Source organism: Ranitomeya variabilis, chromosome 2, assembly GCF_051348905.1.
Source record: "Ranitomeya variabilis isolate aRanVar5 chromosome 2, aRanVar5.hap1, whole genome shotgun sequence".
NCBI lineage: Eukaryota > Metazoa > Chordata > Amphibia > Anura > Dendrobatidae > Ranitomeya > Ranitomeya variabilis.
Window position 1 is genome coordinate 584119868 of NC_135233.1, and position 27592 is coordinate 584147459.

Genomic DNA, 27592 nt, shown 5'->3' on the forward strand with positions numbered 1-27592 from the left:
CGAGTATTAGACATATTGATCAAGAGATCAGAAGGTCAGTCATTACATGTCTCACACTAGTAATGCCTCCTTTCAATTACAATAAGCTCTGGAGGCAGATTCTCGGGAAGATCTATGTCCCACCCACAGATCGTAACAGCTCATTTACATATTTATACAATTATGAATTTCTCTGGATTAAGACATCGGATAGCAGATATCAAGGTGTCATTTTTTTCATCTTTCTATGACCTGCAGCCCCATATAGATGGCTTAGAAGGGTTGATCCTACTGACAGATTTGCTTAAATCATTAGGTTTAAGCAAAACATATATATTGTCCCCAGTGGTGGATAACCCCATTAAATATGTTATTATTGGGCTGATAAAGCTCTTGTAATCTATTGTAGGAGTTTATCCTTTTCACAAGTTTCCTTTCAATAATTTACTTATAGAACGTTTATAAGCATTTGCACACATTAATAAATATAATACAGCTTCTTGTAGCTCATGCTAAGCAGTCTCCATTCCTCAGGTAACCACTAGATGTTAGCATTGCTCTATGTTCCTTCCATGCCTCCTTACTGTAGATGTATATGTTTGGTAACTCGGTAATATTTCCACATCTTCCTTTTGGGCATCTGTGCCAGTAAGACCACATTAAGGACTTGGCAATACTTTATTAAGGAGCAACAGCTGCACTTAATATAGGGGCTAATATCGTACACAATTCATATTAGCGCTTGATGATTTGTAAGCCAGCAGAGCAGCAGATTGCGGCATACAATGAATACTGCATAATAGCCGTACCATCTGCTCAGATTTTAAGGCCTCCTTTAGGTACGTCCAATACAAATATTCATAAACCTGAGGAACAATTTGACCATTTAGAGGATATTTGGAATTCTGGTAACATTTGCGGCTAATCTACTCATTACCCAGCACCCATATCAATGGTGTGAAAAAAGTATCTTCAATAGTTTGTCCCCAGTTTTCCGTGTGTTTCAGTAATATGTGTTATTTATTATGCTCATCTTTTGGTAATACTAGTGTGAGCGCAACTAATAGACATGCTCGGACTGGCCCACAGGCGAACAGGTAAATCCTCTGGTGGGCCCCTACTCCTCTATACACCAGAATACACCTGACAATGGCAGAATCTCATCACTCGTTTATCAACTACCCAGTGTATTACTATATAGAAGCAGAGGTAAATTTGTAAATGGGGGTAATGTAGCACTTACATGTAGCTGAAGAGTGGACCCCAAGGGTCAATGTTGCTGGTGGGCCCTTGTCACCTCAGTCCTTCACTGCTAATATCACTTTATGTTTTGTGACTATGAGAAAAAAAATAGGAACAAATAGGATTCAACGTTTTGTTCACACCAAAGAAATATTGGTACGACAAGTTATAAAGAAAGGATGAAAATGTTAAAACTCTCAAGCACTGTCATATATTAATGCTTAAATTAATAATTCGTCCATCCTCTGTGCTTATACAATGTTAACTCATTGGACAAAAATTTTGATACTGACCCATATTTTGGTTTTCACAGTGCTTTGTTGCTGCTTTTAGATTTTGAAGTCAAATTATTCTATTGTTACTGATGTACGATTAGAAACATTTCCAAAGTTTTTAAACATCTATTGACAAATTGTCACTATACTGTAGCGGGATTTCCCATGACAATGGGCTCCTTACCTGTCCCTCAAGCTAGGAGGACCCTAGGTTATCCCTGTTACCCAGATTACCCCTGATGGTGGAGATGCTGGGGTATCAAAACTTGCTCTGCTCCTATATGTACACTTAACTGTTTCCTCTCCCACCCATGGTGGTATGGTACAGGAGTGTATAACTCAAAGCTGACAGACAGGGGAAGCAGGAATAAAAGAAAACTACAAGCATACAAACACACTCACAAAACAACCGAGTGGAAATCAAGGGAACAGTAGGATAGAGAAATCAAATGGGAAAGTGGATAAGGATAAGCATGCACAATACCAAATCCACACAGATATCTCCTGGAACAACACTAACTGACTGCTACTAATTCAGAACTCTCCTTCACTACCAAATCAGGATGTTGTAAACTATCACCAGCCACTCCCTAATGCAAGAAGTGACCATATACACTTGATAGGAGTGGCCAACTCAGAACAGCTGAGACAAATCAAGATGGAGAGCTCCAGAAGATAAACAGAACTTAGTAACCCTTGCAATAATAGAGCAAGGAAGACCTGCACTGCTAAGAGGAACGTGAAACAGATCTAATATGTGCAGGGGTTTGTGTAACAAAATACTACGATCTCCTGGCCCCTCTCTGTCATGATATTACCATGACACAAAGACATCAAGCTTCTGAGACTCCATATTTGGAGTGTTGATCCCTATTTTTCCAGACTTCTGTCTTTCGCACTCACGGCTGGATATCAGCTTCTGGGCCAAATCCTGACTAATGACAACCCATTTTTGTCTAATCAGTGCTTGGAGTTTATCACAATTTCTGTGTTTTTGATCTACCACTTTTTGAGAATTAACCACAGGTTCTCAGTGGATTTGAGATCTGGGGAGTTTCCTGGCCATGGACCCAAAATTTTAATGTTTCGTCCCGTGAGTCCCTTAATTATCACTTTTGCCTTCTGACATGGTCTTCATAATGCTGGAAAAGCATTGCTCATTATCAAATTGCTCTGAAATCTTTGGGAGAAGCTGTTCTTAGAGATTGTTTAGATCCCATTTTTCATTCATGGCAGTGTTCTTAGGCAGAGTTGTGAGTGAAACTGAATAGGATGTCCCTAATGCTAGTATCTCACTTTGTTATGTACCAGCAGGTTTCAAAATAGAGGTCGGAAGTGTAAGACCTACAGTACATCTGACTGTTTCACATCTGCCTAAGGAAAGCCCAATAAACAAGATGCACAGCCCAAATATGGGGGACTATGCCCCCATATGTGCAAAGTATAAAGAGCTAAATCAAAGGCCGAAAAAATAGGCTGCAACACCTGTTGGTATAAGTACAATGAGTTGGTGCACATTTGCACTGTGGATATTAGCAAGCAAAACCAAGAATAAAAATAAAAAGCAAATACCCTGCAGTAAGTAACTAGTTGTAGTACATGTAATTAATATAAGGAACTTAGTTGACATTATATTGATCAAAAAGGTGTAAAAGCCATCCCACCATGACAAGGTGTACCCAATCATGATGGTCCCTATCTCTAGCATCTAAACCCCATTATGTGCTACTAGGCCTCAAAATAGTTGGGCAAGGGGCAGAGTAGGACCTATACATGATTGTTTCACACCTTGGGAGCGTTTTGACACTTCCCCACTTTCAGACTCCTCCCATCTGAGTCATATGTCTTGGTTCAAGTCCACTTGATGCTTTTTTATGGTATTCAGGCACCAACCCTCATGTGTGGTACTTTGTACATCTCAGGACCACCCATGCCCTCACGTAGGAATACTGTCTGGTGTCAAACGGCTGAGTGCCAGCTGTGTACACCTGTCAATCATCCCATTCCTTTAAGAAATACACATGCACAGAATGTTAGCGCAAAAACACAATCACAATATACACTGCTCAAAAAAATAAAGAGAACACTTAAACAACAGGATATAACTCCAAGTAAATCAAACTTCCGTGAAATCAAACTGTCCACTTAGGAGGCAACACTGATTGACAATCAATTTCACATGCTGTTGTGCAAATGGAATAGACAACAGATGGAAATTATTGGCAATTATCAAGACACACTCAATACAGGAGTGGTTCTGCAGGTGGGGACCACAGACCACATCTCAGTACTAATGCTTTATGGCTGATGTTTTGGTCACTTTTTAATGTTGGTTGTGCTTTTACACTCGTGGTAGCATGAGACGGACTCTACAACCCACACAAGTGGCTCAGGTAGTGCAGCTCATCTAGGATGGCACATCAATGCGAGCTGTGGCAAGAAGGTTTGCTGTGTCTGTCAGCGTAGTGTCCAGAGGCTAGAGGCGCTACCAGGAGATAGGCCAGTACACCAGGAGACATGGAGGGGGTCATAGGAGGGCAACAACCCAGCAGCAAAACTGCTACCTCAGCCTTTGTGCAAGGAGGAACAGGAGGAGCACTGCCAGAGCCCTGCAAAATGACCACCAGCAGGCCACAAATGTGCATGTGTCTGCACAAACAGTTATAAACCGACTCCATGAGGATGGTCTGAGTGCCCGACGTCCACAGATGGGGTTGTGCTCACAGCCCAACACCGTGCAGGAGGCTGGGCATTTGCCACAGAGCACCAGGATTGGCAAATTCACCACTGGCACCTTGTGCTCTTAACATATGAAAGCATGTTCACACTGAGCACATGTGACAGACGTGACAGAGTCTGGAGACGCCATGGAGAGTGATCTGCTGCCTGCAACATCCTTCAGCATGACCAGTTTGGCAGTGGGTCAGTAATGGTGTGGCGTGGCATTTCCTTGAATGGCCGCACAGCCCTCCATGTGCTCGCCAGAGGTAGCCTGACTGCCATTAGGTCCTGAGATGAGATCCTCAGACCCCTTGTGAGACCATATGCTGGTGCAGATGGCCCTGGGTTCCTCCTAATGCAGGACAATGCCAGACCTCATGTGGCTGGAGTGTGTCAGCAGTTCCTGCAAGATGAAGGCATTGAAGCTATGGACTGGCCCGCCCATTCCCCAAACCTGAATCTGATTGAACACATCTGGGACATCATGTCTCACTCCAACCACCAACGTCACGCTCCACCACAGACTGTCCAGGAGTTGGCAGATGCTTTAGTCCAGGTCTGAGAGGAGATCCCTCAGGAGACCATCCACCGCCTCATCAGGAGTATGCCCAGGCGTTGTAGGGAGGTCATACAGGCACATGGAGGCCACACACACTACTGAGCATAATTTCCTTGTCTTGAGGCATTTCCACTGAAGTTGGATCAGCCTGCAATTTGATTTTCCACTTGGATTTTGAGCATCATTCCAACTCCAGACTTCCAAGGAATATTAGTTGTGATTTACGTTGATCATTTTTAGGTTTTACTGTTTTCAACGCATTCTACTATATAATGAATAAAGATTTACCACTGGAATATTTCATTCAGTGATATCTAGGATGTGGGATTGTAGTGTTCCCTTTATTTTTTTGAGCAGTGTATTAAGTGCAATCACCAAGAGAACCAATATCAGATTGCAAAATGGTCACCATGGCAGAACTTCCAACAATATAACAACATCGGAGCCCAACAAATGGCAGAAAATCACTCGCAGAGGTGGTGCAAATCAATTCTCAAAACCCAGTCTAGTGGCCACATGAGTAATCTGTGGTTGCCATACAGGAGCCCTGTGATAACACCTCTTACCTGATGGCATCCATGGTTCTTCTTTTGATTAATCAGCCTGGCATCATGTCATTGTTGAAGGATAATGCACATATGATGTCGCGCCAGGCCGGCTAATCAAAAGAAGAGTCAGGCATTCCACCAAGCGACAAAAAGATTATTGACATGGCTGATGGCCCGGGTCTTGCAAAACATTACACGCCAGCTCAAGTGATTGTTAAGGAAGAATGAAAAAACATCTTTTCTAACACTCTTACAGGCACTTTTGTTCCACCAGATGAAATCAGTCAAGCTAAAAAGGATTTGTACATGTCCACCTTTAATTGCAACATTAGGTCTTGTGTGTACATAGTTATATCATACAGGGACCAATAGATTTGAGACTTAAAGGGGTTTGCCTTTTGGGCAATTCCTACTTGTTAGAGAGATCCCTTGCCAATTTTCTATTGATATTATGTCCATAGCAATTTTTTGCCTACCTGGGCCCCCTCTCTGATCGGCTATGATTTGTTGAGAAACTTGGTAAAAAGTGTTCTATTTTTCAGCAGCTCCATCACAGGGGAAATTAAGCATTACACAGTGCTCATTTACACTAATAAGGAGATAGTTGAATGCAGGATTGGACTATTTGACTAACACGTATAAAATTAGCATTTTATGAGTCAAGAAAAACAAAACTATTTTTGATATTATTCGGTGACTCTTTAAAAAAAATATATACCACATTTTTTGGACTATAAGGCGCAGGAAAATAGGAAAAAAAAGAATATTTAACCTGGTATCAGATCAGGCATGTCAGGGGTCCGGGTGTGTCCCCTCATGGGTGTGAGCAGGGTCACATTTACATCATTTGTGGGGCGATTCTGCGGGCCCTGGGAGGAGGGAGGTTCCCGGCTGTGTGAGGCAGGAGCAGAGTCTCCACTATGCACATTTATCTATTGGAAGTCTTCAGTAATATCTGTGCATATCCCGACACCGGTGCCTTTTTTGTGAAGCCAAGCAAGGACTCTGCTACTAACGTGCACCACCAGGACACACCCTCCTCCCAGGCCCATGCCCACAGTATCTCCCAACTCCTGAAGCTGCCGACTTCCTGCAGCGACAACCTCGCTCCATCGCCACCCCCCTCCCAAATTTTTTGGGAAAAGTGCATCTTATAGTCCAAAAAGTGCGGTATATAGCTCTTATGACATTAATTTTTGAAAGTAAGTACACCAGCCTCATCGAGTTGAAGAGATCTATTATTGCTATAGGAAATTTATCATCACATATAACTAGTGCTTGATGTATAGCGCCGTCATATTCTGTAGCGATTTACAAACACACACAATCTAATTTCCCTAACAGTATGTCTTTGCAGTGTAGGAGGAAATCATAGAACCCGGAGGAAACCCACAAAAACAGGGAGAGAACATACAAACTCCTTGCAGATGTTGTCCTTGGGAGTTGTTGCTATTCAATAGTACTAACTGATTAGCCACTGTGCTGCATGAAGAGGATAATGACAGATTTGTGAAGATGTCACTCCCTGTTAAATGTCACTGTAAACAGAAGAGAAAAAAAAACAAGTTATAAAGTAGTGCGTGCTATCTGTGTATAGTCATAGGGGTGTTCCAGAGCTCATAACTAGTCGGACTCTACTTGCTTACAATCAAACTCCAGTGCCTTTGTAAAGTGCAGATCAAGCTGTGACTAATACAACTCACTTCACTGTGCTTGAATGCAGTATTAGCTTCATATAAAGGGATGGGCTCCCATTAAGTGAGTTACTAAACTCCCCATAGTGCAGGCTGCCAGCTGTCAGAATTTTTTTAAATTTTAATTCTATGTCTATGAATTGTGAATTGGTGCTTAAAGAGAAAAATTCACAAAAACCAATTTTAAGTGGTCTGTTCAAAGTTCAGCCTAAGACTGGCTTCTGCTTGCACTTTTGGTTCTCATTTTGCCTTTGACTGGCTTCTGCTTGCTCTTATGGATTTCAGATTCTCATCAAGTTGTCCAGTCCTTTGGGGATTTCATCAATATACAATATAGACATTACAGACACTGTTTGGACAAAAGTATTGGCACCATTACACATTCCACCTCCAAGAGCTTGTATGACCTCCCATAGACTTTAATATGTAGTCAGCTCCCCCTTTGTAGTTAGAACAGCAACCACTCTTCTGGAAAAGTTTTATACAGAATCTCTGCCCCTTCATCCAGAAGAGTATTTTAGAGACTGATTCTAGTGAAAAGGCCGGGCTCACAATCTCTGCTTTAGTTCATTACAAAGGTGTTGAATGTGGTTGAGGATGGGGCTTTATGTGGCCGGTCATGTTCTTTCACACTAATCTCCCCCATCCATGTCTTTATGGACCTTACTTTGTGCACTCGGAATAGTCATGGGCAAGAGAAAATGGTCTTCCCCAAACTGTTCCCACAATATTGGAAGCTACACTTGTCCAAAATGTCTTGTTATGATGAAGGATTAAGATTTCCTTATACTGGATATGAGGTGCCAAAGACGAACTCTGAAAAACAAGCCCATAGTGTTATCCTTATTCACCAACCTGTATTGCGGACACACTGTAGTAAGGTAGGTAAGATTTTACTGGCATACCAAACCCAGACTCGTAAACCAGATGCCAGATAGAATAGCAAGATCTGCCTGTTACGCTAGTCAATTCTCACAGCCAAGTCATGTGTCAGGATAGCCAAGGAGTCCAAGGTCAGAAGTCAGGGGGGTACATCATAAACAGAAGGAAGAGACAAAAACGTAGCCAGGAAATGATCCAAGGTCAGAATACCAGGAGGATAGCGGATCAGTGCAGAAGGAGTTAAACAGGTGGATGGTCAGAGTGAGGTCCAAGGACAGGCAACAAAAGATCAACATACAAAACACAAGGCAAAGGGGAAACAACCACATTTAGCTGAATGTACATCTGGCAGAAGTCTGGGAGACACAGCTCAGTTAAGCAGCATGGCAATTACCTGGGATAATGAACACTTGGAGACAGCCAGTGCCTCCCAGTCTCAGACTGGACAGCCGAGCTGTCAATCAACACCCTGATGGCTTAGCACGCCCCTATACCAGACTGGGAGACCGAGCTGTCAATCAAAGCACCGACAGCTTCAGCTCACCTCTGTACCAGATTAAATGGCTGAGCAGTCAATAACTGTATCCCAGACAAACTGCCACTGCACATAATACGATTCTACTGCTCCAGAGTCCAGAGGTGGAGCCCTTATACCACTCAATCCAACACTGAGCATCGTGCTTGGTGATGTAAGGCTGCATGCAGTTTCTCAGCCCAGTGTTTGCGCTGATGTTAATATCAGAGGAGGTATGGACTCTGCATTTATGGAGTCAGCAGAGTGTTGGTTACTTTTTTGCCCTGTGCTCCTCGGCACTCAGTGACTCTGTAATATTATGGGGGTCTCCACTTCATGGCTGAGTTGCTGCTGCTCCTCCCATGTCTCAGTAAAATCATTCACAAGTGATAAGGGAAAATGTAGGAGGGAAGAAATGTCATGAACGGACTTGTTACACTGGTGGCTCTTGTTACAGGACCGTGCTGATATCGGTGAGCTCTTTACCACCAGCCATTGTGTCATATGTATGTAAAGATAGATGTCATGATGTAGGATTGGAGGTTATTACACTGGTGGATGAGAGGCCGGAGGTGGTATACCTGGGGGCAAAGGGCTGTGTGTTAAACACTGAGGGCGAGGGGCTTGATGCTATAGACTGGGGGCAATGGGGCCGTTTGTTAGACTCCGGGGGATGAGGAGCCAGATGCTATACACTGGGGGCAATGGGGCAGTATGTTAGACACCGGGGGCAGTGGTACTGAATTAAATATTTGGATTCAATGATTAAGATTAGTGATGCGCGAGTATACTCGTTGCTCAGGTGACCTCCGAGTATTTGTTAGTGCTCGGAGATTTAGTTTTCATCCCGGCAGCTGAATGATTTACAGCTATTAGCCAGCTTGATTACATGTGGGGTTTCCCTAGCAACTAGGCAACCCCCACATGTACTCAGCCTGGCTAGTAGCTGTAAATCATTCAGCTGCCGGAATGAAAACCAAATCTCCGAGCACTAACAAATACTTGGAGGTCACCTGAGCAACGAGTATACTCGCTCATCACTAATTAAGATGTGTATCCCAATAGTTTGTATCATATTGAGTCTGGCATTTGTCAAATTGACCCATCAGTCATCAATAGTTCACTTTCTTAATACCAAAACATGTCCTCCTAAATTAATTTTGGCATTAAACCTTACCCTGCTCTCTTTTTAAGTGGTAACACAGAACCTGCTCCATTTGCACACATTAGTGTACGGCTAATGGAAATGAAACCATGGTATGAAAATGAGTTTAATGGATCGTTTGAACACGATTGAAAGCAGGAATTTTCACAGGGGGCTCAGAAGTGAATGACAAATTATTACAAGTCGCCCCATGACAAAGCCTCTTATTTTATTTGGCATACTGCATTGAAGTGGCTGCAGTTACACAAATATGCCAGTAGGGGGCAATATAATACATGGGGAAAACTGATATCGTCATCTAAAGTATTAACGCCATGTGCTATTATCATAATGAAAAATTATATATTTTTTTCAAGCTATAATGAAATCAAATAAAAGATATTGTTAACGTAGCACGCTACATCATCTTGCAGCATCACTTATTCTCAAGGCTGCAATCATAACCCCCCCACACCTTTTTCGACTGCTTTGAAATGAAGGGGTTAAGTCCGCAGGAGATTTGCATACAATACATTTCAATATGCAAAACGCATTTTTTGGAGTCGGGTATTGAGCCGCTGTGATCAGCACAACGCAGGCATAACAGTTACTATTTCAAGGAATGAAATACAAAGTAATAAACTCATACTGTGAACTGGTGTGACTCCAAGCTTTTACCTCTTTGTGGAAGCGAACGGAGCTGCAAAGAAAGGGATTTACTTGTCGTTAGGTGCCAAAGCGACAGATATAAATATAAGCTTTTAAGCCAGAAAATCCATAAATTGCAGGCGCTGCCGTTGTGTCCTTTTTTTTTTCTCTTCCTTTCGTCTTTTTTCATTCTCCGTCTCTCTAACAAAATGTATTAGCCTTTCTTTAGGGAGAAAAAAATCCTCTGGCGTATTGTTATTAATCATCGGTAAAATCTGTGGCTGGACAATGAGGCTGGCATTGAGCCACATTTCCTGAAGTGTGGAGTTCTTACACGGAATATAATCCGCCTCCTACGGAGCCGGTGGAAGAATTAACCTCTTTGGCGCTTGGATTCTTGCTTGCTGTGCATCTGTCCTTAAAAAATTGTGGTAACTGGAGGGTTAATAATGAGCAAAATTTAATAATTTCACATTGTATTAAAAGGCAGGGAGATAAGCAAATCGGCTTCACTAAACTGTTATTTGTGTCTTTGGAAAATTTTGGCAAAAATTGAAATTGTTCTACAATCTAATTCCTAATCCAAAAATACAATTCAGGAGGAAAAAGGAAAAAGAAGGGAGCGGATATGTTCCGGGTGTTATGACCACCTTATTCACAAAATGAAACGTTTAATGACACCACCGATATTTGCCATTAAATGTCTCATCTCGTGAATAGGCTGGTCTCCTCCATCGCAGCGCCCGGAACATATCCACTCCCTTCTTTTTCCTCTTGAATTGTATCTCCTGCTCTGACCCAGGAGGGTGTGGAGATGGCAGTCGGTGCGGCAGCCGATGGGGGTGCAACGTTAGTCCGCCTCCACGTGATGAACCCTGAGTAATGCTAAAGGACTAACAATCTTGACGACCAAACGATGAAACTACATCTAGATCTCATGGCCAATATAGCTTTACAGCATATTTGATAATGTCTACATATAATAATGGTACCGTCACAAATGACACTCCTTAGTTATCTTTTCTGTGCAGTACTCATGCCCTTGACCTGAAATCTTCAATCTTCTTTCACAAACACTCACAGGTCAGGTCTACACATTGCTTCAGCTCCAACTTCTCCTTTGCTGTCTCAGGGTTCCCACAAACCAACAGCTCTACCTTCCTGGGTTTTCTGCTCTATACCTGCTGCAGTTGAGCTCTCTTATCTCTCTGCTCCATTTACTCCAAGAGTGTTCTGGCTGTGTCTGGGATCAAGACTGATTACGGGGTAAAGGATAGGAATTACTTAGTGTTTTCAATACATTCACTTAACCCTTCAGGGGTTCACGTGCTCTGTTTAAAGATCCAGTATGATTCTCTATTGATGAGTCTTTGGTATCTGTTAGGAACATTTTCAGGAATTTGATAAATTAAAATGAATTGCAGATGTGTGGGATCTTTCTGGTTTCAAACAAAAAATGTCTGGAAATGTTTAGCGTTGCCATGTTTGTTCATCCAATTATGTGCTGCTTGGATTGTGGGAAGGAGAAACAATGGGAGCATGAAAGTAATTGTACTGAAAAAGTGGCAGTTTTAATCCCACACATTACCGGAACACTATTGATACAAAAGTAAGTGGAGCAGAGAGAAAAGAAAGCTCAACTGCAGCGCGTACAGAGTAGAAAACCCTGGAAGTTATAGTTTCTGGTTTGGGGGAACCCTGAGTCAGCAAAGGAAAAGTTGGCGCTGAGGCAACATGTAGACCTAACCTGTGAGAGTTAGTGAAAGAAGATTAGATATTCCAGGCCAAGGTCATGATTACTGCAGAGAAGAGGACTGTTAGCAGACAGAAAAGTGTTGCACAAATAAAGAAACTTTATTTTTCTACATACGGTATTTGGATTTTCCCATCATTGGCTGTGCTCCTTACACCACATTTGTGTCTTTATTTTTCTTGGCTTACTGGTCCCTGTTGGCATCTTCAGGATTTGTGGTGGTAGCTGCAGCCTTGGGAGGCTAATCCATACTCGCAGAGAAGTTAATAGTATTCGCCTACCTTCCTTCACGGCTGGGGTATTGCACCTAGGAGCGCTCTCCTCTACACTCTTCTTGTGGACTCCATACTGAAGACTAAAGGTACCTTCACACTAAACGATATCGCTAGCGATCCGTGACGTTGCAGCGTCCTGGCTAGCGATATCGTTTAGTTTGACACGCAGCTGCGATCAGGATCCTGCTGTGATATCGCTGGTCGCTGAACAAAGTTCAGAACTTTATTTGGTTGTCAGACCGGCGTGTATCGTCGTGTTTGACACCAAAAGCAACGATACCAGCGATGTTTTACACTGGTAACCAGGGTAAACATCGGGTTACTAAGCGCAGGGCCGCGCTTAGTAACCCGATGTTTACCCTGGTTACCAGTGTAAAATGTAAAAAAAACAAACTACATACTCACCTTCGCGTCCCCCGGCGTCCGCTTCCCACACTGACTGAGCGCCGGAAAGTGAAAGTGAAAGTACAGCACAGCGGTGACATAACCGCTCTGCTGTTAGGGCCGGCGCTCAGTCAGTGCAGGAAGCGGACGCCGGGGGACGCGAATGTAAGTATGTACTGGTTTTTTTTTACATTTTACGCTGGTAACCAGGGTAAACATCGGGTTATTATCGCGGCCCTGCGCTTAGTAACCCGATGTTTACCCTGGTTACCCGGGGACCTCGGCATAGTTGGTCGCTGGAGAGCGGTCTGTGTGACAGCTCTCCAGCGATCAAACAGCGACGCTGCAGCGATCGGCATCGTTGTCGATATCGCTGCAGCGTCGCTTAATGTGAAGGTACCTTAAATTGAACCCCCTAGCAAGATTGCCTACCAGCTGCAGGGCTTTATTGTCCCATAACTTTCACATAAAGAGATTACAATAAACAATAGTCTAAATGGTAAAATTACAATACTTTGCATCAGCGTCATCTAAGCACAGTATATCATGCAACATATTAAAAACTATAGCTTATATCATAACATCAAATCTTTTCAGGGGTTGTGGTCATCTTCATTTACTCCTCCACTCCTGGAGAGGGGATCCTTGTAAAAGTTATCATCACCAACTAAAATAAAAGATGAGGCCAACCGTGGTTCAGCCCCTTCTCCTGTTGCCCTATAGCAGCTGCATGGTCTGCTTCCATGGTACTCATGCCTTTGCCCATGATATATAAAATTGTATAAGCAAACATAAGGTCATTTGAACTAAAAAGGAATTCATTTAGAATAAGGTCTACAATTAAAGCGAACCTTTCAGCAGGATTTTGCTATGTAAACTACAGGCATTGTCTGGTTGGTGCTGTTAAACTGATTAAAATGATACCTGGGTTGAAGAAATCCTTATTGTGGTTCTTCTATAATCAGTGCTATAAGTTTTTAGTTAGTGAGATGTCCGTGCTCCGAGGCGGGACTGTAGGCAGAGTCCTATCTTCCTGCTTTAAGCCAGAGAAACCAAGGAAAGACCTGTCCACAGGCTGCCCTAAAGATGAACATGTTTGTGCTTTGGGGCAGCCTGTGGGCTTTTCTTTCCTTGGTTTTTCATCGCACTGCACGCTGTGAGGTTCCTTCTGTGTTGTCAGCAGTTGACGTATGACTGAAAGTATGTGTTTGACATATGAGCATTCATGTGCTGACTCAATGAGAGTAACATCAATCAGTGCAAGTGTATTGAGAAAGTCTGGACAAATCTAGCCGGAATGTGGCCAGAAGTATGCAAATTGTATACTTGTGGACTTGTGACTGTGTAAGGAGATGAACAAATGAGAGATTTTCACAGTTTGAGGCCTAATAGAGTATCAACTAGAGGTACCGCAATCTGCTGGTCCAATGTTGCAAGACTAGAGAAAGTAGTAAGAAGTACATCAGCAGGAACTGTAGGATGAAGCCAGGGCCGGACTGGCCATCTGGCAATTCTGGCAAATGCCAGAAGGGCCTGTCTGGTTGTGGGCTGCCCTGTCTGCAATGTAGTTATCAAAATCGGTGTTCTCAAGACACCCATACTGTTAAGTGTTGTGACGGAGCACAAAGTCGCTGACTCAGTCACTTACCCCACCAGGCCACCGGTATCATTAGAAATATTGGTCTTGTAGTAAATCTTGCTTTAATCTATCCAGGGTAATATTTGTAACATATCACATCTAGTGCTTGGGGATGGAGACAGCATGGGCCTGTGTGATTTCAAATCCCAGGGCTGAATTTCAGCCCCAGTCCGTACCTGGATGAAGCGCATGGTTCCCGAGGGAAAGTGATTGGAGGAGACACCAGAACAGGTGACAGCAGTGGTGCAGTTATTAACTATAAATTGCCAAGAGGTTAGAGAAGTGGAGGAGCCATCGCCTGGACCTGTGGCAGGATGAACGTGCAGTCAAGCGGAGTTGTCTTATAGCCGCTATTGCTAGTAACCAGATCCAAGTAATGAACTGAGTAACCAGATCCGAGTGACCAGAACTGAGTAACCGGATCCAAGTGAGGAACTGAATGATTACAACCGAGTGAAGGACTGAGTAATCAGATCTGAGTAATTAGATTCAAATGAGGAATGGAGCGACCAGAACCAATTAACTAAATTCAGAGCTGAGTGACCACAACCAGAGACCAGAGCCAAGTGTGAGGGCTAGGGAAGAAGGAGAGGAATAGGCCGCAGAAGAGGGATGTTCGTGTGAGCTGTAACTTCCACTGTAGACGTACGGTACAAAGAGGGCTAGGACCATGCTTCAGGGCACTACGGTGGCCAGTGCAATGGGTGTGCAATGACTGATTGATAAGGGATTTATGGCCTAATGGCGTAGTACAGTAGACTCTAATTAGAGCCTGCAAGACAATTCATATTGCCTAAGGGAGAGAGAAAGAGTGGTGATGGCGACAAGCCCAATAATACTGTGATGCACTTCTGGTCGAGGTATTAGGTCCAAAACACCCATAATGATAATGGTTGTTCACTTGTAACAACAAAGGAATAGTGCGCTAACAGAATTGTGTTAATGCTCAATATAGCTGAATTACTGTATTCTCATTGTATAATAATTTACTGTATTTCCATTGTCTGCTTTATGCTTTGATAAAGACACATAAATCCACGTTAACGAATAAATATCTGTTGGTTAAGGTACCACTGATTCCTCACTCTCTGCGCTGTTGCATCCACATACAACCACGGCATCCAGTGCTGGCACAGGACAATCCTCACAGCACGCTGTGCACGTGATCTGATGATTCACAAGTCTGCAGTCACATAAAGTGACTGCAGACTTTTAGCCTAAGGCTGGACAACCTCTTTTAAGGTCTCTCTATTCATCAAGACTGGCATTTTGCACAATTTGATAAATGAAACGCTGGAGTAAATTCATTAAGATACATACACCTCTTGATTAATTAGGCAATATTTTAGCTGCCGCGCATCACCGCATAAAATGTACTGTGAACGTGGATGGAAGTACATTTCTAATATTTATGATACTTCTTCCAGGTAAGATCCTCTTTTCTTACAAAAAGTTGTAGGAGTCGGCCAAGATTGATGATAGATGAAAAACCTATACAAGGAATGTGCAAGGCTCAACATATAGAAAAGTATATAATTCTTATTTTTATTACAGACAAAATAAAAAAGGCAACGAAATAAGCATACAAAGTAAGAAGGTTAAAAAATATATATACTGAGGACAGGTGGGTGTGACACCTTCCACCATCCCCCTAAATAGAGCGAAGGGTGGATCAAGTAACAAAGTATATAAAATATGATGTAATAGATAAAGTCATAGCATTGAGGATGAATATTCAAGCCTAAGTGTGATTCCAAAATAGTCAAATGAAAGACAATTTAATATACACTGCTCAAAAAAATAAAGGGAACACTAAAATCACACATCCTAGATATCACTGAATGAAATATTCCAGTTGTAAATCTTTATTCATTACATAGTTGAACTATGAACATGAACAACTAATATCCCACGGAGGTCTGGAGTTGGAATGATGCTCAAAATCAAAGTGGAAAATTAAGTTACAGGCTGATCCAACTTCAGTGGAAATGCCTCAAGACAAGGAAATTATGCTCAGTAGTGTGTGGCCTCCATGTGCCTGTATGACCTCCCTACAGCGCCTGGGCATGCTCCTGATGAGGCGGTGGATGGTCTTCTGAGGGATCTCCTCCCAGACCTGGACTAAAGCATCCAACAACTCCTGGACAGTCTGTGGTGCAACGTGATGTTGGTGGATGGTGCGAGACATGATGTCCCAGATGTGTTCAATCGCAGTCAGGTCTGAGGAATGGGCGGGCCAGTCCATAGCTTCAATGCCTTCATCTTGCAGGAACTGCTGACACACTCCAGCCACATGAAATATGGCATTGTCCTGCATTAGGAGGAACGCAGGGCCAACCGCACCAGCATATGATCTCACAAGGGGTCTTAGGATCTCATCTAGGTACCTAATGGCAGTCAGGCTACCTCTGGCGAGCACATGGAGGGCTGTGCGGCCCTCCGAAGAAATTCCACCCCACACCATTACTGACCCACTGCCAAACCGGTCATGCTGAAGGATGTTACAGGAAACAGATCGTTCTCCACGGCGTCTCCAGACTCTGTCACGTCTGTCACATGTGCTCAGTGTGAACCTGCTTTCATCTGTGAAGAGCACAAGGCGCCAGTGGCGAATTTGACAATCCTGGTGTTCTGTGGCAAATGCCAAGCGTCCTGCATGGTTTTGGACTGTGAGCACAACCCCTATCTGTGGACATCGGGCACTCAGACCATCCTCATGGAGTCGGTTTCCAACCATTTGTGCAGACACATGCATATTTGTCGGCTGCTGGAGGTCATTTTGCAGGGCTCTGGCAGTGCTCCTTTTGCTCCTCCTTGCACAAAGGCTGAGGTAGCGGTCCTGCTGCTGGGTTGTTGCCCTCCTACGGCCCCCTCCACGTCTCCTGGTGTACTGGCCTGTCTGTAGGTAGGGCCACCAGCCTCTGGACACTACAATGACAGACACAGCAAACCTTCTTGCCACAGCTGCCGGCCAAAAAGTGAGAGCAGATCACAGCGGTGACGTCGCCGCTGTGATCTGCTTTCACTTTACGGCTTCACTCAGTCAGCGGGAAGCAGATGGCAAGGGACCTGACGGACATCAGATGGTGAGTATGTACGTTTTTTGTTTTTTTTACTTTTACGCTGGTAACCACGGTAAACATCGGGTTACTAAGCGCGGCCCTGCGCTTAGTAACCCGATGTTTACCCTGGTTACCAGCGAACCTCGGCATCGTTGGTCGCTGAAGAGCTGACTGTGTGACAGCTCCCCAGCGACCACACAACGACTTACCAACGATCACGGCCAGGTCGTATCGCAGGTCGTGATCGTTGGTAAATCGTATAGTGAGACGGTACCCTTAGTGGACAGTTTGATTTACTTGGAGTTATATTCTGTTGTTAAAGTGTTCCCTTTATTTTTTTGAGCAGTGTAAATATAATTTCTAAAGACAATACAGCGGTGTCACATGGAGATAAAAAACACCCGACATGCGTTTCGCATCAAGCTTCAACAGGAGATAAAAATGATGTAAAAATGCCAAAAGCCACAAAATTTGTGTGCATCTGCAAACATTTTGTGACATTTCAAAAAGTTTTACAGTACAGTTCTGGCAAAAAAAACTATTTGATGAATGGGCCCACAAGTTTTTTGTAGGATTATCCCTTTATGAAGTGCTACACTAACTAAAAGACTGTTAGCCCACTCTGATAATTTGCACTGCCCTTGTGCCTACATGGCTGAACCCTGCCATATACACACAACCATTTCTCTTTAAATCAGACTTCAATAGAAATACATTGTAAATGTGCACGATACGAATATTTCTCATTCTGTCCCATGAGGGTGCAACTTGCACTCGTGTGGTGCAAAATCTTCAAATAAGTGCTAACTTTAAAATGTTTCTAATTGTTTTGCATTCTTGATAATTGTAGCAGTAAGAAATTGGACAAAGTCTAATATTTTTTAATCCTTTGCTTTTTTTTATCTAAATTTAGGACTTGTGTGAAAATGTGATGAGGTTTTAGGTCAAATTTATGCACAAATATGAAAAATTTACCAACTTTTAAGCATGACTGAATAAGATATACATGGAAATGATCATTTTTGACTGTGACCTCTTGGGGGCACTCGGAGACTGATGTGAGTGCTCGCTGTGTGGCTGAAAAATCTATTTTTGATAAGTTTATATTTTACAGTCTATTAAGATAATGTTAAGGTATCAAAACAATAATACAAGAGCGATGCTAAAAGTCTTCCTTGTAGACAGCAAGGGTTACTGTAAAGAATAAGTCTCCTAGCGAGCTGACCCGGTCATTGATCATAGGTCTCTTGGTGGTTTGAAATGTTGATTTATATTACTTTAAAGGGAACCTGTCACCACGTTTTTGGAAGATGGGATAAAAATAGCGTTAAATAGGGGCAGAGGTGGGCGTTACATTAGTGTGTGTGTTATGCGTTTATTACCCACCTAAGTTGCCGAAATAACTTTGCAAAGTCTCCGTTTTCGCCTGTCAATCAGGCTGGTCAGGTCACATGGGCGTGGTGTCTTCCCCCAGATTTGGCGTAGTTTTCCGTTGGTGGCGTAGTGGTGTGCGCATGCCCAAAGTCCGGAATCCTCTTCCAGGGGATTTAAAATAGCGCGGTGTTCGTTATTGCATTGGTGATCGGTGGGCGCGGCCATCTTCCTTTGGCCGCGCGTGCGCAGAAGCGGCGCTCTGCTGGCAGCGGCTTCAGGAAAATGGCCGCGGGATGCCGCGCGTGCGCAGATGGATATCGCGGCGGCCATTTTCCTGAAGCCGCGGCCAGCAGAGCGCCGCTTCTGCGCACGCGCGGCCAAAGGAAGATGGCCGCGCCCACCGATCACCAATGCAATAACGAACACCGCGCTATTTTAAATCCCCTGGAAGAGGATTCCGGACTTTGGGCATGCGCACACCACTACGCCACCAACGGAAAACTACGCCAAATCTGGGGGAAGACAACGCCCATGCGACCTGACCAGCCTGATTGACAGGCGAAAACGGAGACTTTGCAAAGTTATTTCGGCAACTTAGGTGGGTAATAAACGCATAACACACACACTAATGTAACGCCCACCTCTGCCCCTATTTAACGCTATTTTTATCCCATCTTCCAAAAACGTGGTGACAGGTTCCCTTTAATTCTGTCTGAGCAGCTTTTATTTCCTCCCCATGCTTTGCTTGGTTTTCTCAGGAAGTTCCAGAAATCCTGATAATCAGTAATGTCAGAAAAATAGTGCATTTTGGAATAAACTTCCTACTTTGGCTTATGATGGATCCATGATGGGTCTTCAAAAGTTACTCAGATAACACAGCACTTGGATACCTCGACACAAAACAGAGTTTGGGAGATAATCTTCTGTGTCAAGTTATCAAGACGGTCCATGGAGGGTCATAATAACATATCTTTTGTCATCCTCCTACCTGTCACACATATCTACATATTTGTATACATTACTTAGACTCCAGGTTCTCCCCACCATTCTTGTTTTTGGTGTTTCTCTGTTTCCCTCATATGTACATTATGTATTTTTAGTATCTGCTTTTACTCGTATAATAAAGTTTATTGACCTTCCCTTCGGATTTTTTGGGTCTTTCCTCTTTTGGTGTTCTTTAATACTGGAGATACCAAGGGTGCAGAGGTAAGAACACACTGCTTTCACGGCTGTCCACTCTGTACCTCTGATCAAATACTGCTCACATTGAATTCCACCTTGTCTTTCTGATCTAATACTGGAGATACCATAAGTGCTGTGGTAAGAAGAGGCTGCTCACACTGTCTACCCTGTCTATCTAATCTTATACTGGAGACACCAGGATAGCTGTGGTAAGAAGAGGCTGCTCACACTGCTGTCTACCCTGTCTATCTAATCTTACACTGGAGATATCATGGGTGCTGTCAGGACTCTGAACATTTTGATTACCTTTTGTGCATTACTGCCCTTTTCCAAGATGGCGTCTTTGGTGTCATGTGCACTGTGTCTTCCTGCTATATAACTCCACCCCAGCCTTTAGTCTGTGCTAGAGTATTCTGCGTTGCATCCAGCTCCTGACGACTCCCTGGCTTTGTACCTGCACCTGCTCCTGTGAACCTCTGTGGAGATCCTGCTACTCAGCTCTGAGTTTCTGCTGCATACATCGGTTTCCAGTAATCCTCCATCTGGCTGCTTGTGTTTGTTTCCATCTGCATTTGCTGGACATGTAAGCTGTTGCTGCTCTGCTTAAACCTGAGACTTTTACCCAGGCCTCCCTGGTTGTGCTAAGATATTATTTGAACTGCCTTATAAGCATATCTATCTGTGTTTTGGACTAAGCAAGGACTTATTCATGTTAAGTATCCTCAAGAATAATTGTGCTTCATAGACTTTCTGCGTGATTGCATTTTCCTCTGAAGTTTCCTATAGACTGCTGAGCTGCATTTGATACTTGCACCAAGTGTTGTGGACTTGAGTTTCTCTCTGCACCTGTTTGAATCACCGTGTGATAATATAGACTTTACCACTTATAAAACTGTGTCCTGTAGTTGTCTTGTTCCATGCAAAGAGTCTCCTGAGTTATCCCTTATAATCATTACAGGTGCTGAGGTAAGAAGAGGCTGCTTACACTGCATTCCACCTTGTCTTTCTGATCTAATTCTGGAGAGTGCTATGGTAAGAAGATTCTGCTCGCAATGCTGTCCACCCTGTCTATCTGATCTAATACTGGAGATACCAGGAGTAGGGTTGAGCAAAACGGGTCGGCCATTTTCAGAAGTCGCCGACTTTTGGCAAAGTCGGGTTTCATGAAACCCGACCCGACCCCTGTGTGGGGTCGGCCATGAGGTCGGCGATCTTCTGAATCTGGTATCGGAATTCCGATACCGAGTTCCAATATGTTTGAGATATCGGGAATCGGTATCGGAATCCATATTTAAGTGTTAAATAAAGAATCAAAATAAAAAATATTGATATACTCACCCTCGGACGCGCCCTGGTACTAACCGGCAGGCTTCCTTCCTAAGAATGAGCGCGTGAATGACCTGCGGTGACGTCGCGGCTTGTGATTGGTCGCGAGCGGTCACATGGACAAGCCGCGACATCATCTAAGGTCCTTCATGCGCTCATTCTTAGGAAGGAAGGCTGCCGGAAAGAAGCAGGGCGCGTCCGAGGGTGAGTATATACCTAATAGGAATATACTGACCCTCGGACGCGCCCTGCTTCTTTCCGGCAGCCTTCCTTCCTAAGAATGAGCGCGTGAAGGACCTTAGATGACGTCGCGGCTTGTCCATGTGACCGTTCGCGACCAATCACAAGCCGCGACGTCACCGCAGGTCATTCACGAGCTCATTCTTAGGAAGGAAGCCTGCCGGTTAGTACCAGGGCGCGTCCGAGGGTGAGTATATCAATATTTTTTATTTTGATTCTTTATTTTACACATTAATATGGATCCCAGGGCCTGAAGGAGAGTTTCCTCTCCTTCAGACCCTGGGAACCATAGTATCCCATTGCACTGCATTGGGTTTCGTGTTTCGGCCGAGCCCGACTTTTTTATAGGATCGGCCGATTTCACTCGACCCGACTTTTGAGAAAGTCGGGTTTCGTGAAACCCGACCCGATCCTATAAAAATAAAAGTCGCTCAACCCTAACCAGGAGTGCTGAGGTAAGAAGAGGCTCCTCACACTGCTGTCCACCCTGTCTATCTGATCTAATACTGCAGATATCATGGGTGCTGAGGTAAAAAGAGGCTGCTTATACTGCATTCCACCTTGTCTTTCTGATCTAATTCTGGAGATGCAAGGAGTGTTGTGGCAAGAAAATTCTGCTCACACTGCTGTCCACCCAGTCTATCTTATCTAATACTGGAGATACCAGGAGTGCTGAGGTAAGAAGAGGCTGCTCACACTGCTGTCCACCTTGTCTATCTGATCTAATACTGGAGATACCAGGGGTGCTAAGGTAAGAAGAGACTGCTCACACTGCTGTCCAACCTGTCTATCTGAACTAATACTGGAGATAACAGAAGTGCTGAGGTAAGAGACTGCCCACATTGCTGTCCAACCTGCCTATCTGATCTAATACTGGAAATACCAGGGGTGCTGAGGTAAGAAGAGACTGCTCACAGTGCTGTCCAACCTGTCTATCTGAACTAATACTGGAGATAACAGAAGTGCTGAGGTAAGAAGAGACTGCCCACATTGCTGTCCAACCTGTCTATCTGATCTAATACTGGAAATACTAGGGGTGCTGAGGTAAGAAGAGACTGCTCACACTGCTGTCCAACCTGTCTATCTGAACTAATACTGGAGATAACAGAAGTGCTGAGGTAAGAGACTGCCCACATTGCTGTCCAACCTGTCTATCTGATATAATACTGGAGATACTAGGGGTGCTGAGGTAAGAAGAGGCTGCTCACACTGCTGTCCACCCTGTCTATCTGATCTAATACTGGAGATACCAGGGGTGCTGAGGTAAGAAGAGGCTGCTCACACTGCTGTCCAACCTGTCTCTCTGAACTAATACTGGAGATACCAGTGGTGCTGAGGTAAGAGTCTGCCCACATTGCTGTCCAACCTGTCTATCTGATGTAATACTGGAGATACCAGGGGTGATGAGGTAAGAAGAGACTGCTCACACTGCTGTCCACGCTGTCTATCTGATCTAATTCTGGAGATACCAGTGGTGCTGAAGTAAGAAGAGGCTGCTCACACTACTGTCCACCTTGTCTATCTGATCTAATACTGGAGATACCATGGGTGCTGAGGTGAGAAGAAGCTTCTTACACTGCTTTCCAAACATGCTATAAGTCACAGGCTCCAAGTCACAACAGTGTGTTATTAGACTCGAGGTAACAGAAGCAGAACCACGTACTGCCCATGCTCACAGGCACCTTATTAGTATTCTAGGACTGTTTTTTCTCATTGTAACAAGATGGTGGACAATTTTATTTTATAATGATTATCTCCTTAGACAAAGAAATTGTAATTTGTTAATTAAAAGTATATCGGAATTTATTTATTTATTATTTTTTTTCGAGTTATTTATTTATTTTCATTTCCGAAGAACCCCTCCTGATAATGCTGTGGTATGAAGATTCTTAGCAATATCTTGTGGTGCACAGATATGTCTAATATTGTGCCTATGGTACTACCATGTTATATAAATTGTAAAAATACTTTTGCCGTTTTCTACTTTTATTTTTCCCCTAATATCTTGTTGGTGAACATTTTCCAGGCAAATAACCAGTCTGCCTTTGAAGTTATAATAGACGGGAGAGAGCGTAAGCGTTCATCTCTTGCCTCACCTCTGATCTCGGAGAAGTAAAACACTCTTGTATTAGTGTTTTTCATCCTTTGCTTACAGGTTTCATATTTTCAAAGGCTCATCAGTAGAGCTGAGGGTGTACTGCATCTGGGTCAATGCATCGTGAAGGGAGAGGTCAGCCATGCTATTAAACTTTTGGCTCGCGAAGATAGCGTTTTGGATTTTGTTTTGGAAGAAGCGCAATTAGGGCACTTCATTAAGGAAATAATGAACTTTTTATTCCTGACTTTGCCTGGAATTTGCTTGACCTTTATTTAGGAGGTCCTGTTATTAGGCTCATTCATTAGTAATCTTTTAAAAGGCGGACAAATAAGAAACATTAGGCACCTTTTGTGTTTTTAATACCTTTTAATTTTTTTTCTTTAATGTTTTATATATATTTGATTTTTCCTCTTAATTTTTTTAATTTATTTTTTATTTTTTAACATAGCACAATTTAATGACATGGGAAAAACATAGTATGACAATTTCGAGTTTTTGACAGTGACTCATGCCAGATGACACATTTAGCGCATGTTTAGATTTTACATCTAAAATTTTCACCAAAATTTTGGTAAAGAGCCCAATCCATGCCAATTTTATGGTAAATCACACCTCATTGACAATCGAGGCACTCTAGTGGGTGTAAATGACATGATAAATATGATATGAGCCACGTATATTAGATTTTTGACCCAAACTGTTCAAGATTTCTAGCAAATTTAGCTTAGTACATCTCCAGTATATTTTTTTTATATGTCAGAAACAGCATACCTTTAGTCCATAGGCTGTGTCTGGTATTGCTACCCAGGCCTATTGAAATTAATGCTGCAGTCATAGAAACAGGTCATGAAAAATAGTTGGCAGAAAAGAAGAGGCCTTTTTTAAATTTTTGTCAACACATTTAAAGGGTATCTGTTAGCAGGTTTATTCTAAGTAATCTGAGAGCCTGATTCCAGCAATGTGTTGCTTGCTTAGTAATTTGCTGTAGTTTCAATAAAATCAGTGTTTTATTAGCAGGAGATTATAACTACAGGACTAGGTGTCTGGTGCTTCCTAGTCCAACCATGACCCCAGCACTGATTGGCAGCTTTCTGCGAATCAGGTACTGTATGTGGGAGGGGACTCAGCATTCCAATGTCTGCTAGATCTGCAACAGAGAACTGTGATTGTATCAAAATAACAGCAGGCAGCCCAGCAAGTGATATATCACTAGAATCAGGCTCTCAGCCCTTACACCATGCTACTGTCAGACTACATAGCAAAAGCTGTAGACAGATTCCCTTCCAGGGCTGAAGTAAGGAAGACAGTGTGAGAAGTGGGAAAAGTCACATGACTGCTGCAGCCAACCAGTGGCCCTCGATCACCTGCAGCCCTTCTTTGTTCTATCAGAGCGGCTGTTCAAAGAGCATAGTTTTTCATCTCAAACAAATTATTCTTTTACTTTGGATAAATTTCCCTTAATAGGACGATTCATGTCCTGACTCCTTTTTTTGTGGCTCATGGATGTTGTAGAGGGAGACAACGTATTTAAAGGGAACCTGTCACCACCAAAATCGGGGGTGAGGTAAGCCCACCGGCATCAGGGGCTTATCTACAGCATTCTGCAATGCTGTAGATAAGCCCCCTATGTATCCTAAAAGATGAGAAAAAGACGTTAGATTATACTCAAACAGGGGCGTTCCCGCTGCTGGTCCGGGTCCGGCGCCTCCTATCTTCTTCAGATGACATCCTCTTCTGGTCTTCATGCTGCAGCTCCGGCGCAGGCGCACTTTGTCTTCCCTGTTGAGGGCAGAGCAAAGTACTGCAGTGCGCAGGTGCTGGGCTTCTCTGACCGTTCCCGGCGCCTGCGCACTACAGTACTTTGTTCTGCCCTCAACAGGGAAGACAAAGTGAGCCTGCGCCGGAGCTGCAGCGTGAAGACCAGAAGAGGATGTCATCTGATGAAGATGGGAGGCGCCGGACACGGACCGGACCAGGACCTCCCCGGGTGAGTATAATCTAACGTCTTTTTCTCATCTTTTAGGATACATCGGTGGTTTATCTACAGCATTACAGAATGCTGTAGATAAGCCCCTGATGCCGGTGGGCTTACCTCACCCCCGATTTTGGGGGTGACAGATTCCCTTTAAAAATTTGAGTCCTGCTTGCTCCCCCTAGTGGTTGCTTTATAATGAAGTAACGCACATATTTAGTAAATCTGAACCTAGATATGATATATGAATGAAACATATATTCAAAATTGATGATTAGAGTCGTGGATTTATGTAATTACATATGTAATGAATGTGGTGGTCCCATTATTGTTTTTGCTGAACCTTTGCGTCAATATTATGCGAAATGTTTCATATTCCTTTCCCTGTGTTAGTGCCCTGGAGGGAGACGTCGCTACCAAGGCCCTCTGCTCTACGATCATTCATTTCCAGTGACTGAACACAGTAACATTTCCATTTTTACTGTGCTTATCGTCCTATGTAGATAAATGGTGAACAACAAGCACTGCAGGGTTTCGTATTTTGTACGCAGCCCCTTTGACCACAAGAATGATGGTAACATTTGCCTACTACGTCTTTCTTCAGCATGCTATAAATATACACGTGCAATCATACCGGAGGTTGTCGGTGTTTTTATCCATTACCCGGCTTGTAGAGTAATCCACAGCTTTTCCAGGAGATCTGTGCAGCCTTGTCTACTGATGTTAACCTTTTCTAGTTCACGGATCGAATGAAAAAAGAACACAGTAAAGACTGACACCAGGCAGAGCAAGCACTAGTTAACATTTTCTGTAGAGATGTGCTGAGTAGTGATGAGTGAGCATGATTGGATAAGTTGTTATCCAAGCATGCTCAGGTGCTAACCAAGTGACTTCGGTGAGCTCGAAAAATATGTTCGAGTCCCCGCTTCTACATGTCTCACGGCTGTTCGACAGCCTCAAGACATGCCAGAATTTCCTGTTTGTTAGGCAATCCATGCATGAGTTATGACTGTCGAACAGCTGCAAGACATGCAGCCGCATGGACTTGAACATATTTTTCGAGCACGTCGAAGACATTTCGTTAGCACCCAAGCATGCTCGGGTGATACCTTATCCAAGCACGTTCGCTCATCACTAGTGCTAAGTTATTGGGGATATGAATCCTTGTCTACCGGTGGTGGAACCCCCAGTAAAGATACATTTATCACTTATCCAGTCTCTAAACAGACACTAATAAGTTCCATTGACTTATGATTTGGTCCATCAGATTCCTTTGTAGTACCCATCATTTTACCAGAAGAATGGTCAAAGTGTAAACCTAATTTTAATTTCATCCTTTATTTTGGTAAAAACATGTGCAGCGGTGCTCTTTCCACAGCTCCTCAACTAAAAGCAAATGCTAGGAAGTAAAGGGTTGCTCTCATGATCCTATCATCAGGAGCATATCGCTCCCCTGCCTCCTGACTTTCTGCTTCCTGGGGGACAGGGTGATACTCCTGCATTAAAGGAGTTTTTCAGGTTTGGAACGAAAGTCTGCAGTCACTTTATGTGACTGCAGAATTGTGAACCCTCACATGGCACATATCGCGCACTGTCAAGTCATGCGATATGCATACTCCCGGCCACATTCCGCAACCTCACTCAATGCAAGTGAATTGAGTGAGGTTGCACAAGTCTAGTTGGAATGTAGCATGCTGCATACTTACAATCACTTTGCCGCCCAACTCATCATCAGCACTAAAGATTTCTCGCAGCGTGCGCTGTTCATACTGTGAGGATTCCCAAGTCTACAGTCACATAGAGTGGCTGCACACTTTCATGTCAAACCTGGAAAATCCCTCTAATGACAGTTCAGACTAGCTGCATCGTTGCACCGTTGGCCTAAACTGTGTGCTCTTCCATGCTACGAGCAGAAGCAGCTTTTCTTTGGAGAAGCACAGGAAGGCTGAGGCTGGTTGGTTCCAGTGATCTGAACACTTTCGGAGCAGCACTTGAAAGCTCTATAACAAAAATTTTGCATGCATATGCGGCGCGCCCCCACACCGCCGCAGGGCCGAGGGGTACCCGGAGCCGGGCCTCTA